Genomic DNA, 15,112 nt, shown 5'->3' with positions numbered 1-15,112 from the left:
ATATTTTGAAGCTTTTATGATTAAAACAGCTGTGAGAATAGTCTGTTACATATGATGTACCTGTTCAGGATAAAGCTGACCAATACTTATTCCTGGAGGTACAAAGTCAACTTTTTAATAATACATTTCTTTATGTTCCAATAGCTTTCTTAACTAGTATATTCTGAGACCACTATACTACTGGGTGTGCATATGAAAATGCAGATCATTGGGTCCCTCAGGACCTCTCCTGAGTTAGAATCTCTTGCAGCAGTTGCCCCAGAGGAGGCACTCTCAAAATGTTTTCTCAGGATTCTTATTTTCACCAAAGCTTGAGGACTACTGCTCTAGAGAGAAACATTAAAATAGTTGAAATCAATTTAAGTAAGTTTTCCAAGTGACAGTAAATAATGCAATGGCTCAGATGGGCTTTTCACAAAATCAACCAGATCTGCCTGCAGAACTTAACATTTATATAGCTGTGGGAAAGTTATGCTTCTGGAACTTGAGTTTTATCCTGTGTTACAATTTAGAATAGTGCCAGCTTCTTTTATTTGATTTTTGCAATGCCAGTGATTGAACCCAAAATCTAATGCATGTTGCACAAATGCTTTACCCATGAGCACATTCCAGGTCTTTGTTGTACCTGTACAAAGAGCTATGCTTTTTCACTATTGTTCAGTTATTACTGACATAGTTACCATTTGTATTATTTATTTATTCTATGAATGTTGTTATCATAATTAAGAGAAAATAAGAAAGTATACTTATAAGAATAAAACATTTACCACATATACCAATGCATATGTATTCAAGAACATAACTTTTTAGAAATAATGAGATCTCAAAGGAACACTTAATTGTATAGGCTCTTTCCTATGTGATTGCCCAGCATCACTTAAAAGGTATTCAGGGTGATTTAATTGTTATAAAGTTATGCATTCTGATGTTTTATAAAGTACACATCTTTCCAATTTATAGTCAAATGTTGTAAGCCTGATTTCCAGTTTTAGTTCAGTATCCTAATTGTTTAATCTTTAATGAGTTGATTATTATATTTAGCCTTCACTTCTATCATGCTAAAATAAAGTGTTTGAATACTTGACATCTACACTCTCTTGTAGCTCTAAAGCTTTAGAACTCCGTAAAGAATATTGGTTTAACTACTCATTCACCCTTTTACACTACATGGCTAACTGACAAAGTGTGTTTGAATGAAAAATGAAATGAATGAAGAAATCCTAAAAATAGTAATTTCATTATATATATCTCTATAATTTGAGAAGGATACTACAGATGTGAAATCTTTAATCTGTAAAAGGAAAGTATGCTAAAAATCACAAAACATTTAATTTAATAAATTTCAGAATCACCCTCACCTTTCCAAATAAAAAATTACAAGCCAAATAATTCAGAATAGTAAAAAATGGAATTTTCATAGGAATACATTAGTGGCTTTCTGAACTTTAGGAAGTCTCTGATTTCTTGGAAATTGTATATCTAGTAGAAATATTTTTAAAGGGTATCTATATTAGAATTTCAACAAAGTACTTCAAAAGAGCATTGCAATATGTTGCAACTGATATTAGGAAAGTTGATCAGCTTCTCAGGCAGTATTTTCTTTTCTTTTCTTTTTTTTTGCTAGGCAGTATTTTCAATAAGAGATACATTCTTAAGAATGATAGATGATAGGAAAAAATTCATTAGATAGACAATCTTTCAACTGACTCTTGGAAAGAGTAAGATATCAAATTTCTAATTCAGGAGAAATCATGTCTTGTCTGGAACTTAAAAGAAATGACATAGAGGAACACAAGCATTCATTCATTCATTCCTTCATTCAAGGAATCAGTGTATGATCAAAATGCACTTATGATACCCAAAAGAAGGTGGAAAGGGGCAGATTAATCTTATCAATAATTATAAAAGGGGCTGGGGATGTGGCTCAAGCAGTAGCGCACTTGCCTGGCATGCGGGCGGCTCGGGTTCAATCCTCAGCACCACATACCAACAAAGATGTTGTGTCCGCCGAGAACTAAAAAATAAATATTAAAAAATTCTCTCTCTCTCTCTCTCTCTCTCTCTCTCTCTCTCTCTCTCTCTCTCTCTTTAAAAAATAATAATTATGAAAGTGCAATGGCTAAATAAGCTTCCAAGGAGAGATCTTTAAAGCCATAAGATCAAATAACAAGGACTTTCTAATCACCGAGGCCATGAAGAATTTCTGCAGAAATGATAATTAAATTCAAGTTAAGATGCAGTTGAGATATAATAGGGAAGCTCAAAAATATTATCACCAACTTTGGAAAAGGCCTATAAAAGACCTCTGGAGTAAAATTACAGGGCCATGAGGGATTGAGTGCCCTGCAGCTTCAATAAAAAATGCAAAGGAGAGCCTAATTCAAGAGGGATCTGGAGAAGACAGAGGAATGAGAAAACAAAGTATTCTTTAGTTCAAGTTAAAAGGCTGTCACTTTTCCTTCAGAATGTCAGAAACATTTTTGATATAAAAAGGAATTGCGAATGCAACAACACAATCAGTGTTTTTAAAATTCTGCACTTAACTAAGAAATACAAATAATAACTTTTCTTTGGTTTGTGATATCCATTTACCACTAGCAAAAAAATTTATGCTATCTATATCAGTGATTCCCACTTGAAAGTGTATAAATATCACCCAGAAAAATTGTTAAAACACAAGATTGCAGGAACCCCAACCTCAAACTTCTGATTCAGTGTGTCAGACCTTTACATTTGCACTTACAGCTAATTCCCTGGTATTGCTGAGCTACTGTTGTTGGGACCACACATTGAAAACAATTGGTATGGATGAATGGACTAAAGACATGAGATACAAGTCCTCCTCCCATATGAAATTCTTAAATGAGTTTCCCACTAACTACATCAGAACCAATTCATGGCTTATTGTCTCTTGAATCTAAGATATATAATGCAGCTCACTTTTTTTAGCTTCAGAAATATTTCATAGAACATTCCAAAATTATAAATTAGAGCAAATGGTAGAGCAGCCTGCTTATGTTCACATCCTAATTCTATCCTAACAAATATGTAACTTTGGCCTACTCATTCTCTATTTCCTACCTCATCAGTAAAAGCCTGTATTAAAATTTGCCTCCTAAGCTGCTGCAATCATGAAAGTTAATGTATCATATCACTTAGTACAAGACCTGGCACATAGCAAGTGATAAATATCTGCTATTATTGTCATCTACTTTTTTCTTACTCTGTAGTCAAAAATAATATTTATTTGATAACTAAAGAACATGAAAATTAAAAATGTTCATTAGTCATGTGTGTTTTCTTTTTCACCAAGTACCTAACCAGATCAGATGCTATATCTTCTCTTATTCCTCAATGTTCATCTGCTGGCCATTTGCTTACTATAAAGTAAGTTGTGAAACTCAGGTGATTGTGTGTAAGTACCTATAGTTCTTTCTCCTTATATGAATGTGATTATTTTTAAGTATAAGAACAGTTAAAAATTAACTGCCAACACCTGTGTGTATCATGGATGCATCTCCAATTTAGTATTTTCCAGACTGGGTTTTCCTATTACATTTGCCTTCTGTGTATTCTCTATCTTGATGTTAATTTATATTCATCATGACTTTCATCCCACTACTGTTAGCTCTGCAGGTTGCTTTGCCCTTCCTTGTGTTTTCTGACTAATTTGATTCTGGTATCAGTAAATGTATTCGACAGATGTGAGCATGTCATTAACAAAATACTTAACATGTGTTAATACTGACCCCTTGAGACTCTTCCTGCAGCTCTCCACTGAGAGGCTGTACATTTATTGATTAGTCTTACTCGACTTTATATGACCAGGTTTTCATTCAGGTATTTATCCAATTAATTTATAGGCATCTATTATGTAGCATAATACCAAATGCCTTTCTCAAACTTAAGTATGTGGTATCCTTTCATTACTTTTATCTCCCAAGTTAGAAGATATGACAAAGAAGGCTATTACAATGTGTGATGTGACCTTCTTTTAATAAATTCACATTTGCCACTTACTTTATTAGACACCTTTCTCCTCAGTGTTTACATTTGGACTCTTTAATTATATGCTCAGCCAAAGACTTCTAATACATGAAGGCAATTTAGTAAGCAGGGAAGTAAAGCTCCACAGACATTTCAAGATGCAAAATAAAGACAAAAGGAGGAAAAAATAGTATTGCAATTCTAGAAGGATTTGTCTTCCTGTAACCTTCAGCCTTAAAATTGTCTTTAAGATCCTAGGTTATTTCTAATTTGGGCCCTCAAATTATATCCCACACATTCCAGACAGCCAGGACAGTCTTTCTTTGCTTTTTCTTATTATTATTCTGATTGTTTAATGCATGGCAAATGGGAACTCTGGGACTCTAGACTTCTTTTTCCCCTTGAAACCTCTAAATAATTAATTAGACTGTCGAGCTCTCACTGCTGCAAATTTCCCCTTCATGTTGGCTAGGGTGGCACACATTTATCCTTAGGCAAAGCCACAGGCTAGAATAGTTTCATATTAGTTAAACATCTTAGACTATGGCATTTTATCTCTGAGGTCAGAACATGAAATCGCTCAAGTCCAATGAAAGAAGGTGAACTCAAAAACCTTGAGATAACGTACTAAATTGTTCAGAAGGTTGTTTTCTTAGTGGAATGCTACAGGATTTTCTTTAGCATCATTACTGGAGTTCCTGCCTTCATCCCAGTGCTGGTGAAAACCAGTGGAAGAATTCCCAGTGTTACTGAAAACCAGAGGAGACTTTGACTGAGAAATGGATGAGACTTCAGATCAAGCTAGCTACCTGCAGAACTTACCTGGACTGTGATTTAAGCTAGCTGCCTGCAGAACTTACCTGGACTGTGAGTTAATCTATTGAGACACTGCTTTACCTGGACTGAGACAACAAACTGTAATTTACAACAAATTGTAACTCAGTATCTTTTGCAAAAGGTGTCATTGCTGGTATAATTTTTCCAAGGGCTTCTTGCATGGAGCCATCAAGTGGCTTGGTATTATGGCATTTTGTATCCTCCCTTTCTGTTTGTAGCAGGTTATTTATGGTGTTTATGTAAAAACCACTATGGTCGTTATTTAAATTAAACAAAAGAGGGAAATGTTAAGGTCTGTAAACAAGTCTGGATGGCACCTGGCAAAATGCCAGAGGGAGTGGTTTGTGAAGTAATGCCAGCGAGCCATTAAGTGTGGAGATTCCTTATTGGTTGACTGCTGTATCTAGTTTATGTTAATTAGATAAGCTGTGTGGAATGTATAAATACCGCTCCTGTCCTACAATAAAGGGCTCCTACTCCTGCTGTATCAATCTACACAAGTTATTCATCACCCGCCGGTTAGTTTGCTGTAGCTGCCCCCTGGCAGCCTATGCCCGGTGCTGTTTCTTCTGCACAACTCATATCAGATGACATAAATTTCCATTATCCTTCAAGGTTGACGAAGCTGGTCGGAACACAGCATGACAAATACCCCAGGGTCTTGAACAGCTGTTGAAATTCTTCAGCCCCTGACATAGGACACAGGAAAAGCCTCTGCCTCAGGAGGTGGGGAAAAGGTAAGGAAAGGACCAAAACATCACTTATCAAATCACTTTGCTAAATCAGAGTCCTTATTAGGTTGGCTGTGCCAGAAAGAAAGTGAATTCCATGGAAGTAGGTGAGCCTACTGCATAGGGAACTAACTTTCAATTTCAGAATGAAGACAGAGGTTCTAGAAGGACACTAATAAGTGGGGGCTCCTCTGGCATCACAAACTGCTGGGAGTGCTCTTGGGGATGTCAGGCAGCCCTCTGCACGGTGTCATGCAGGTGGCCAACTCAAAGCAATGTGCTGTCACTCAAGGTATTGATCAGGATTTAGGGCAACAAGCTGCCCAATAAGATGCCCCTGCCAAAACTCTTCTTGTTTCATTTCATAGTCAGCTGTGGAGAAAAAAGAAGAAAAGATGCTGAGAAAGCCAAGCCGAGCTGCCTGCTTCCACAGTGTGCCTTGCAGGAGAATCCTACCAGCAAGAGGCAAGCCAAGATTCTTCATCCTATACAAAGACCAGGGATCAGGATGGCTTCCCAAGTTGGAGTATTTAGGCTGAAGAGCTTCATTGAAAATAAAAATAGGGCCTGTTAAAAAATTTTGATTGACCTGTTTAAAAAACTTATTTGTAGATGGGCATAATGCCTTTTGTTAGTTTTGTTTATTTTTAGTGGTGCTGAGGATTGAACACAGTGTCTCACACATGCTAGTTTTACTACTGAGCCACAACACCAGTGCCTTAATTGACCTTTTCCCCCATGTAATTCAACACATTTATGTTTAGATGTTTTCATTCTAGAAACTCTTTCCTTAAAATTAATAACGTGCCCACTTAATGTTTTTTTCCTATGAATTTTTCCTCCAGGTCATCCCAGTGCTAAATTGTTGTGCACAAATAGTAGCAATGGTTCTTCATTCAGAACTTAGGCCTCTGTCTATCAGGCTTTGGGAGCACCTGGTCTATCCTTGGACAATGAGACTTGTATTTGTTGCCACTAGTGTCACATCCTCCCAGGATTCAGTGTGCATGTGTGTTTGTGTATGGTGTATGTGGTATCTGTGTGTATATGAGTGTTAGGGAGCCATGTCTCTGTGTGTAGTATATATCTCTGTGTGGTGTGTGTCTGTGTGGGATAAGTGTGGTTTATGTGGTTGGGATGTTTTTGTGTGCATGGTGTTTGTGTGTGTCTGTGTATGTCTCTGTGTTGTATTTTGGGGTATATGTGTTTGTGTGTATGTGTGTGGTGTGTGTCTCTATATATGTGCAGTGTGTGTGTATCATATGGATGTCTTTGTATGTGTGTGTCTATGTGGGGCAAGTATCTCTGTTAAACAGGTGTCTCTACTTGGGAGGCTGGGGAAGGAGGATATTGAGTTCAAGGTCATCCTGTACACTTTTTTAGAGCCTGTCTCAAAACAACAACAACAACAAAATAGAAAGGGATGGGGCTGTAGCTCAGTGGAAGAATGTCCCAGTTTACATCCCTGGTAGAAAGGGATGGGGCTGTAGCTCAGTGGGAGAATGTCCCAGTTTACATCCCTGGTATTGGGGATGGGGCAAAACACAAAAGTGTCTTCCATTACTCTGATCTTATACTAATAACATTTCTCTTGATATGAGAATAAATTTTATCATTAATCACCCTGATCATCGCCTTCCCCCGTCCATCCCTGATACAGGACTGGATTCCTGCCTGATTCACTGTAATACACCACCTCTGATTTAGAGTAGCCACCCCTGCTCTGCTATAGATGTCACCATTGTCACAGACACCAGAAAGCTGTGAAGGCTGTTCCTCTCACCCTTGAAGCCCACACAGACAAAGTTTTGCAAATGCCAGTTACCCCTTTTATATTGAAAGATCTGTGTTTCTTGCACTTGTCATACAGACCCTTGACCCTCTCAGCAGCAAGATTTTGCATGGGAAAGATTCTAGGAGATTCCAGCTTAGACTATTTGCTGGAAGTGGCAGCCTCTTCAGCCCTGTAGGTGCTTGTTTAATGAAACCTGGACCCATGCTGAGACTACAGCTCCTTTTTAAGGCAGGGCCTGCCCCTGCCCTCCAGGAGAGCCAGTTCACAGCAGCCCTGGGCTCTCAAAAACACTTCAAGTCTCCCATGTGAGCCAGAGCAGCCCTGTGGTTTCACACCCCAAGGAAAGTTTCACATGTCAGCAGGTACAACTGCAAAGGGCCCAGGGTGGCTTAAATACCTGCCATGCCAAGTTCCCTCCATGGTTGACAGGAAGGGAATTCTTCCCAGGTCTTGGTCACTTATTCAGGACACTGGAGATTCTTGAAGAGGCTTTCTTGAAGCCAAGGTAGCCTCCAATATAAAAGAAAATAATGTTTGGGTTCTGGGAGTTAGACACGCTGTGAAATAAATGAATAATATTGGGCTATTCTTCTTCCTTGCCCGAGAGTGGAGAGTGACATTAGAATCTGGGTGTCACTTCCTCTTTCCCATTTCTCAGCTCTTGGAAAGCACCCAGTTGAGTGCTCAAAGGTCACAAGATGCTCAAGAGATGCCCTCAGCAACCCTTTGGCTGCTCCTCCATCCACCGAGCAGACCAGCATTCAGAAGACATTCCAGTAAAGTGCATGGGTTCCTGTGAATGGCCAGAGCATGGCTAAGCTGCCTTGGACAGCTACAGCATTCCATGACGTTTTTAAGCATGCTATAATATCATTTGCATTTTCACAATATTTTACAGCTTATGAAGCCTAGTCAGGTGTATTTTATATTTTAAATCTAGAAACTACCATCTTTCTGGGATAGCTGTTATTATGAAATCCTTGTGTTACAAAAGAAAAGTCATAGCTTAGAAAATAATAGCAAGTAGAGGAAAAAGAGTCCAACCCAGATATTTTTGTAGAACACCACTGATCCTCAGGCCTAGTGAGCCATTAAAATAAGTCAGAGCCTTGAATGTTGGTGCTCAGGCCTTGTTCCTGGAGGCCAGCATACATATTTTTAGGTCAGGGTCCATTAGTCCAGGCATTGACAACCTTCAAAAGCACACAAGGAGGTGAGGCTTGCAGCCCACCAGGCTCATATACCCATCATTTGTCAGGGCCTAAATTTTAGGAGCCTGGAGCCACATGGGGCCCTGTTTCATGCAATTGAGGGTCAGAGGCAGATCTGAGTTCTGATAGGATGGTTTCTGCCTTAGATTGTGGCCAAGTGCTGTTAAACTGATGTTTCAAGTGCTAGGTCATTGAATGCTTGTCAGAGTTGCCTTTGAAGGTGAGCCAGAATTTTAAACTGGCTAAGTGATGAGTATCTTGGATTTGTCTCTACTGATAGAAAAGCCAACACTGCTGATTTTGCCATTAAATATGATCATCTTTCTGAAGGTTCCAAAATTTCATGTGTGAACAGTCAATTAATAGTAGGGAAAGGTCAGGGCCATTACCCACCATATTATCTGAGCACATTGGTGAACAGAGCTGGGACCTTGTTCTTGTTCTTATCCCTCACTCCCCTGTTGGCAGAGTTGAGTACACAGAGGTCTAAGGTGTCAGGTTAGACCTGAGTAGGGCATCAGGAGTCCATGATCAGTGTGGGATGATGCTCCAAAGAATCTCAGAGGACAGTGGAGTTCAGACTTTGCATGGGAAAGACTCTAGGAAATTCCAGCTCAGATTCCATAACAGCAGAATCTCCATCTTTGGACAGCATCCTGAATGTTCAACAAAGAGCAACACTAAAGGTAGTTTTAGCCTGAAGCAACTTACTCACAAACATGGACCTGGAGATATGCTCATGTGTTTCCAGGGCTGAGCCCAACATGTCATGTGCCCATCACATGTGACCTTCATGTCTGAAATCCAGGTGGTCAATATAGTGGGTGGTGGGCTTTGCTGACCCTAATGGTTGGCAGTGACTTAGTTCCACATTAAAGCAAATTTTTTTCTACAAACATACATGCCACAAATCTGCGTGTTCTCAAACTTACCTTTAATTTTCTCTTAAAAGTCCCTGTGGCTGAGCTTGGGATGCAGCTCAGTGGTAGAACACTGCCTAGTATGCATGAGGACCTGAGTTCCAGGCCCAGCATTGATAATTAAAATTTAAAAGTTCCTATGGCTAATTCCAATACTATATATAGGGAAGTTGGAGAGAAAAAAGATGGCAGAAATAATTTCTTACTTTTGGAAACTTTATTCAAAAAAATGTAACTGTCTTGGGTCTGTAGTTGTGATTCAGTGGTAGAACACTTGCCTCACACACAGGAGGCACTGGGTTCAATCCTCAGAACCAAATAAAAATAAATAAATAAGATAAAGATATTGTGTCCATCTACAACTCAACTGAGTTTTTCATTTTTAAAAAATGTAACTGTCTTAGTAGGTCCTCTTCATGCTAGGAGCCTACACAAACACCAGGCCCTGAGGATTATATTGTAGTAGCCCTCTGGGGAATCCATTATGCTAATGAGCAGTATGATGGAGAAAAACTGGGTGTCAGAAAGAGTGGGTTTAACAGGGGAAGTGTATAGAAGGAGAAGGAGAGGAAAAAAGAGAATGGGAGAAACAGAGAGAGGAAGAGGGGGGAATGAGTGATAGAGAAAAGGAAAAAGGGGAGGGAGCTGTAATTGGACATAGGTGGTAGTAAAAAGAGACAGAAGTGCCCAAAATGAGAGGAATCACCTGCTGGGGACATGCTCCATAGGCTGCAGCAGAAGCACTGTAGTATCTGCAGACTGTGGTTGAAATACCTCACTTCTACTCAACTGTGTGGTCATGTGAATATGTGTCCCAGGAAGAGCCAGCTGAGAGCCCCTCATCTGAAGATATGCAGCTGTACTATAACCCACCCACAGTTGTGAGTCAGTCAGGGCATGACAGAGCTCCTGGGGATGAGCCTAAGCTGTCCCTGAGGTTCTACCCCTTTAGGGGCATTCGGGTTCCCAGGATCCCCAGTTCAGCAAGCAAGGAGTTCAACAACTTTGCAGCATCAAATCATAGGTAAGGCTTCCTGAGGGAGGCTGGGAGTCTGAACGAAGTTGGGGTTGTCCAGATGTGTCCATGTGAGTACATATCACTCACCCAGGACAGTCCTTCTGGATCGTGTTGATTCCAGACCCTTCATAGGGTTATCTGAGGATGCCATTCAAATTTTTCCATCTGGTCCTGACAGAGTAGACCCAAGGGCCCTCTGTAATAAATCCCTGCCAGACACCTTCTCCCAGAGTCTGCTTCCCAGAGGATCAGCCTGCCACAAGGGTCTCTCCAGCCATTTGGCGGTGAACCTAATGCAGAAGCACCTACTGTTTGCTGTACCCTGTGTGTTTTGGTGCACGCAATGTGTGTGTTGCAGTAGGAATCTTCTGTTCTGGGGTCAGGGGGCATGAACCCTAATTGACATTGATAGCTACAGCCCAGTGTCCCTAGGATGCTAATATTAGTCTGTGAAGGCTTCTGCCTTCTCCCCTCCTACTCCTTAATTAAAAACAAACAAACAAACAAACAAAAAAGCCAAGTCTCTGTCCCCAGTGAGCCCCAGTCAACAGGGAGCAGGGAGTGGGGAAGGGTAACAGGGAACATGTGTCCATCAGTTGGAACCCCAACAACCAGTGCAGTTCCTAATTCAAGGTATTCAGTTATATAAGTGAAGGTGGGGATATGGGTGGCCAGGGAAGGTTGTGCCCACACCTTGACTTGGGAATAATAGCTCTGTGAGTCCACCTTGGGGATAAACAGTGCAGTATAAACCAAAGGACTCCTGCTCTGCTGTTCCCACCTACATGGCCCCTGCCTCCAGAATGGCTCACCCTGCACCACAGCTCCTGCTGTTCCCTCCCTCTGCTCCCCTTGGCTCAGTGGAGTGAGGCTGGGAAATGCTGACCTGCAGAAATGCCTGACATGGGTATTTTCTAGAGTTCCCTCTTCTTATTATTCTTTAGCTACAAGTGTCCAGAGACATGTGCACCCCCAGTGTAATCTCCAAGAGGGCTATGGGCAAGGTCTCCAGTGGTTTCATGTAAAAAATAAAATGTTTCTGTGATCCAAGTTGGGGGAAGGGGAGACAAACATTACCAGGAGGTGGGATAAGAGGAGAAAGAGGAAAAGAAGGATGAGAAGAGAGGAGAAACCATGACACCAAGTCCCTAAGCTAGAAGTGGGCAGGTCTGACCAGGGGACCCTTCTCCATGGCAGGAAGGTGTAGAGAGACACAGATAAATCAAGATGGCACCTGGCACTTTGCCAGAAGGAGTGGTTTGAGAGTTAATGCCAGAGAGCCATTAGGATGATGTTTATTAAGTTAAGCTGTGTATAATTATTGAGATGAAGTAACGCCAGTGAGCCATTAAGATGATAGAGATTCCTTAATGACTGACTGCTGTATCTAATGATGTTAGGCTGTGTATAATTATTAAGATGATGAGGATTGCTGAAACTGGAGGATGCTAAATCGGAATAAGCTGTGTATTCAGTTATGTGTGTGTATATATATATATATATATACCTGCAGTCCTGCAATAAATAAACAGCTCCCACTCCTGCTGTATCAATCTTCACAAGTTCCTTGTCACTCGCCCCCCACCCCAATTGGAATTCGCAGCTCAGAACATCAGTGGTACATTTCAGGGGCCCACTAGGTGGCAGCCAACACTCAGGCAAGAGCATGTCCCGCCACCCAGGAGCAGTAAGTGAAGCCACTGTCTCCTTAATTTAGTGCACTTTTTTTTTTTTTTTTTTTTTTTACAAAACAGTGAAAGACAACAACTGCATGCAGTATTGGATTCCAATAGGTGGAGAAATAAAGTATTGAGTAAGTTATATGCAAAGTAAGAGGTTGGCACATGACTGCTGTATTCAGGGAACCAGTTTCCATTATTATTATTATTTTTCATTACAATTCTTAATACACCTTTATAACACAATTTATCATATCTCTGATTAAATGAAGCATGAACACTCCAGGCTTTTGATTAAGGGAAAGTGTGAAAACAAAGTCATAACCTCATGCATTACTTAATCAATATGAGTTGGAGGATTCAGTCACACTGAGTGAGAGTCTAAGGAATCCATAAGACAGGTGGGGGTTGAGAGCAAGGATCTGCAACCATTTTCCCAGAGCTCTCCTTCAAATCCACCAGGAACTTCCAGCGCTACTCCATGCCATGGCAGGTCAGCTCATGGAGCCGCTTTCTTGACACATCCAAGAAGATTCTTGAGAAACGGCAAGAAAAGTGACACTTTTAGGGAGGTAAAAAGTCATTTTTACACATGTATTCTCTTGCCTCCTCTCAGTTAACTGACAGACAGGCCTAAATACAGCACCAATTAGAAAAAAGGGTTTTATTTGGGGAAACCACTGTGAGGATGTTGATCTTTCAACATTTCAAGCAAACACCACGGCTGTTCTGGGCCGTTTCCTACACTTGACCTGGGAGACTCCACTTTGGCTCCATTGAATTTAGATAATTCTCCATATCAGTGTCCACACATGGGGCTTTTTCTCTAACTGTCGGATTCACTGGTGCAGGAGTCCAAGGGTGGGCAAGGGAGCTGCACCACACAGCTGCCCTAGTGATGCCCTCACATAAATTTTCCTCATGTACTCATGACCATGTGCTCTGCTGACCTTAAAGTCTTAGCTACATAGGGAGGGTGCTTCCACCGGGAGACACAATAATGGCTATGCAGACTAGAAGTTAGGGTGATACCAGGCCATTTGGACCCCTCATGCATCTGAGTCCACTGGCTAAGCAGGAAGTTATGGTATTGACTTAGGGGGTTTATCCACCTACCAATGAAAAATTAACCTAGGATGGGACAAAGGAAATAGGGAAGGGTAGGTCTGGAGATTCCCTAAGGCATCTCTCAGTAGCACCATGCCCTGGGATTAAGGTCAATGACACTAAAGCCCAGACTCCCAGGAAGGAAAATGTACATCACCCCCCAGGTAGAGAATCATGACCAGCTGAAACACAGGGAATGTAGGTAGTGGAAAAACATGTTAGGAATGTCAGCAATGATGAGAGACCAGTCTCAGAACTGGGGACTTCAGGGGTCATGATCATTTCCTATTTTGTTTAGAGTACAACACTTATGTGTATATAACTTGTATAAGCAAACATTTTGGTTGTCTTTCCTTTTCTTTTTCTATCATGTAACATGCAATTTTTTGACTGTATAACAGGATTTAAGTCCTGGTAACTTTCCAGCATACAATTTGAAGTGATGGGACAACTAGGAGAAGAAAGAACACCACGCCAGGATTTTTTCATCTCTTGACAAAAGAGATCAATAAGTTTTGGGTTGTATGATGTTAGACTAAATGACGATTTTGGTATTGTGAACCTGGAGATCAATTATTATTTAACGACAGGGATAGAGGTCTCAAATTGACAAATGGTAGACTCATGCTGGTTATTTTTATGTGTCAGTCCTTCTGGACAAAGAAGGTACCTAGGTATCTGGTAGACCATTATTTTCAGGTGTTTGTGAGGAGGATGTTCCTGGAGGTTAGCATTTTATTTGGTTGACTGAGTAGATACTTTCACTGATGCTTTGAAGGTCCAGTTTGTTAACCCTTCAGTCTGTTGGATCAGAGCATCCAATCTGTTGAGGGTCTGAATAGAACATAGAGGTGGAGGACAGGTGAGGTGCCTCTCTCAGCCCAGCTGGAACATCATCTTCTCCTTCCCTCAGACACTGCAGAGCTTCTGGTACTGAAGTCTTTGATTCAAATTGGGATGTACACCAATGGCTCTGTGGCTCTCATGTCTTTGGATTAGGACTGAAATATGCCACTGGCCTCTCCAGTTCCCAGGTTTGCAGATGGCAACTCAGCAACTTCTCCACAATCATGAGTGATTCCTGAAATGTCTCTTCTCCTACATCATTCTTTACAAATCCCATGAGTTGTGTTTCTCTGAAAACCCTGACTAATACTTTGTATATTCACTATAGATGAGATTACATAATCCTTCTAGAACATTGGGCTCCTCTTGAGTCATAAGTTCCCTAAGAATAATTGGATAATTGGACAAATTCATTGAAACCAAAATGTATTCTTTTGCAGATAAAGCAGCATTGGGGAGTTAATTATTTTATCTTGAACTCTCTTTTTATCATGCTGTGGACATCACTGTAGACACTGGAGCATGAGATTGTGACACATTTGGCAAAAGAGAATGGGACAAAGGAAACATAGGCAACTTTATTCCCCAACCCCCTGTCTCTTTTTCTACTCACATATGCTAGGCAAGTTCTCTACCATCCAGCTACAATCCCCAGCCCTGTTCTCTATTTTACATCAGGGGGCTCCTTACATACAATAGGAAGGTAGGTAGACCATGATTTGGGGTTCCATAATCCTCAGATCAAAGATTTTAAAATGCTTTTTTTTTCACAATTTTTGTGACCTCAAGCAAGTTGCTTCATTTCTCTAAACATTGGTCTCTTTCTTTGCAAAGAAGATGGTGAAAACAGTAATAATAATAACAACAATAATACTGACTCTCTAAGCAGTTTTTATTGCACTTAAGCTTCATGAATAACAACCTTGCAAGCTGCTTCTTCCCTGTGGCCATCCTCTGTGCCTGAGGTCTGGGCTCTTGAGG

This window comes from Callospermophilus lateralis, unplaced genomic scaffold, assembly GCF_048772815.1.
Source record: "Callospermophilus lateralis isolate mCalLat2 unplaced genomic scaffold, mCalLat2.hap1 Scaffold_64, whole genome shotgun sequence".
NCBI classification, from domain to species: domain Eukaryota; kingdom Metazoa; phylum Chordata; class Mammalia; order Rodentia; family Sciuridae; genus Callospermophilus; species Callospermophilus lateralis.
The sequence above is the reverse complement of the archived record's forward strand: the minus strand, read 5'-3'. Positions refer to the sequence as shown.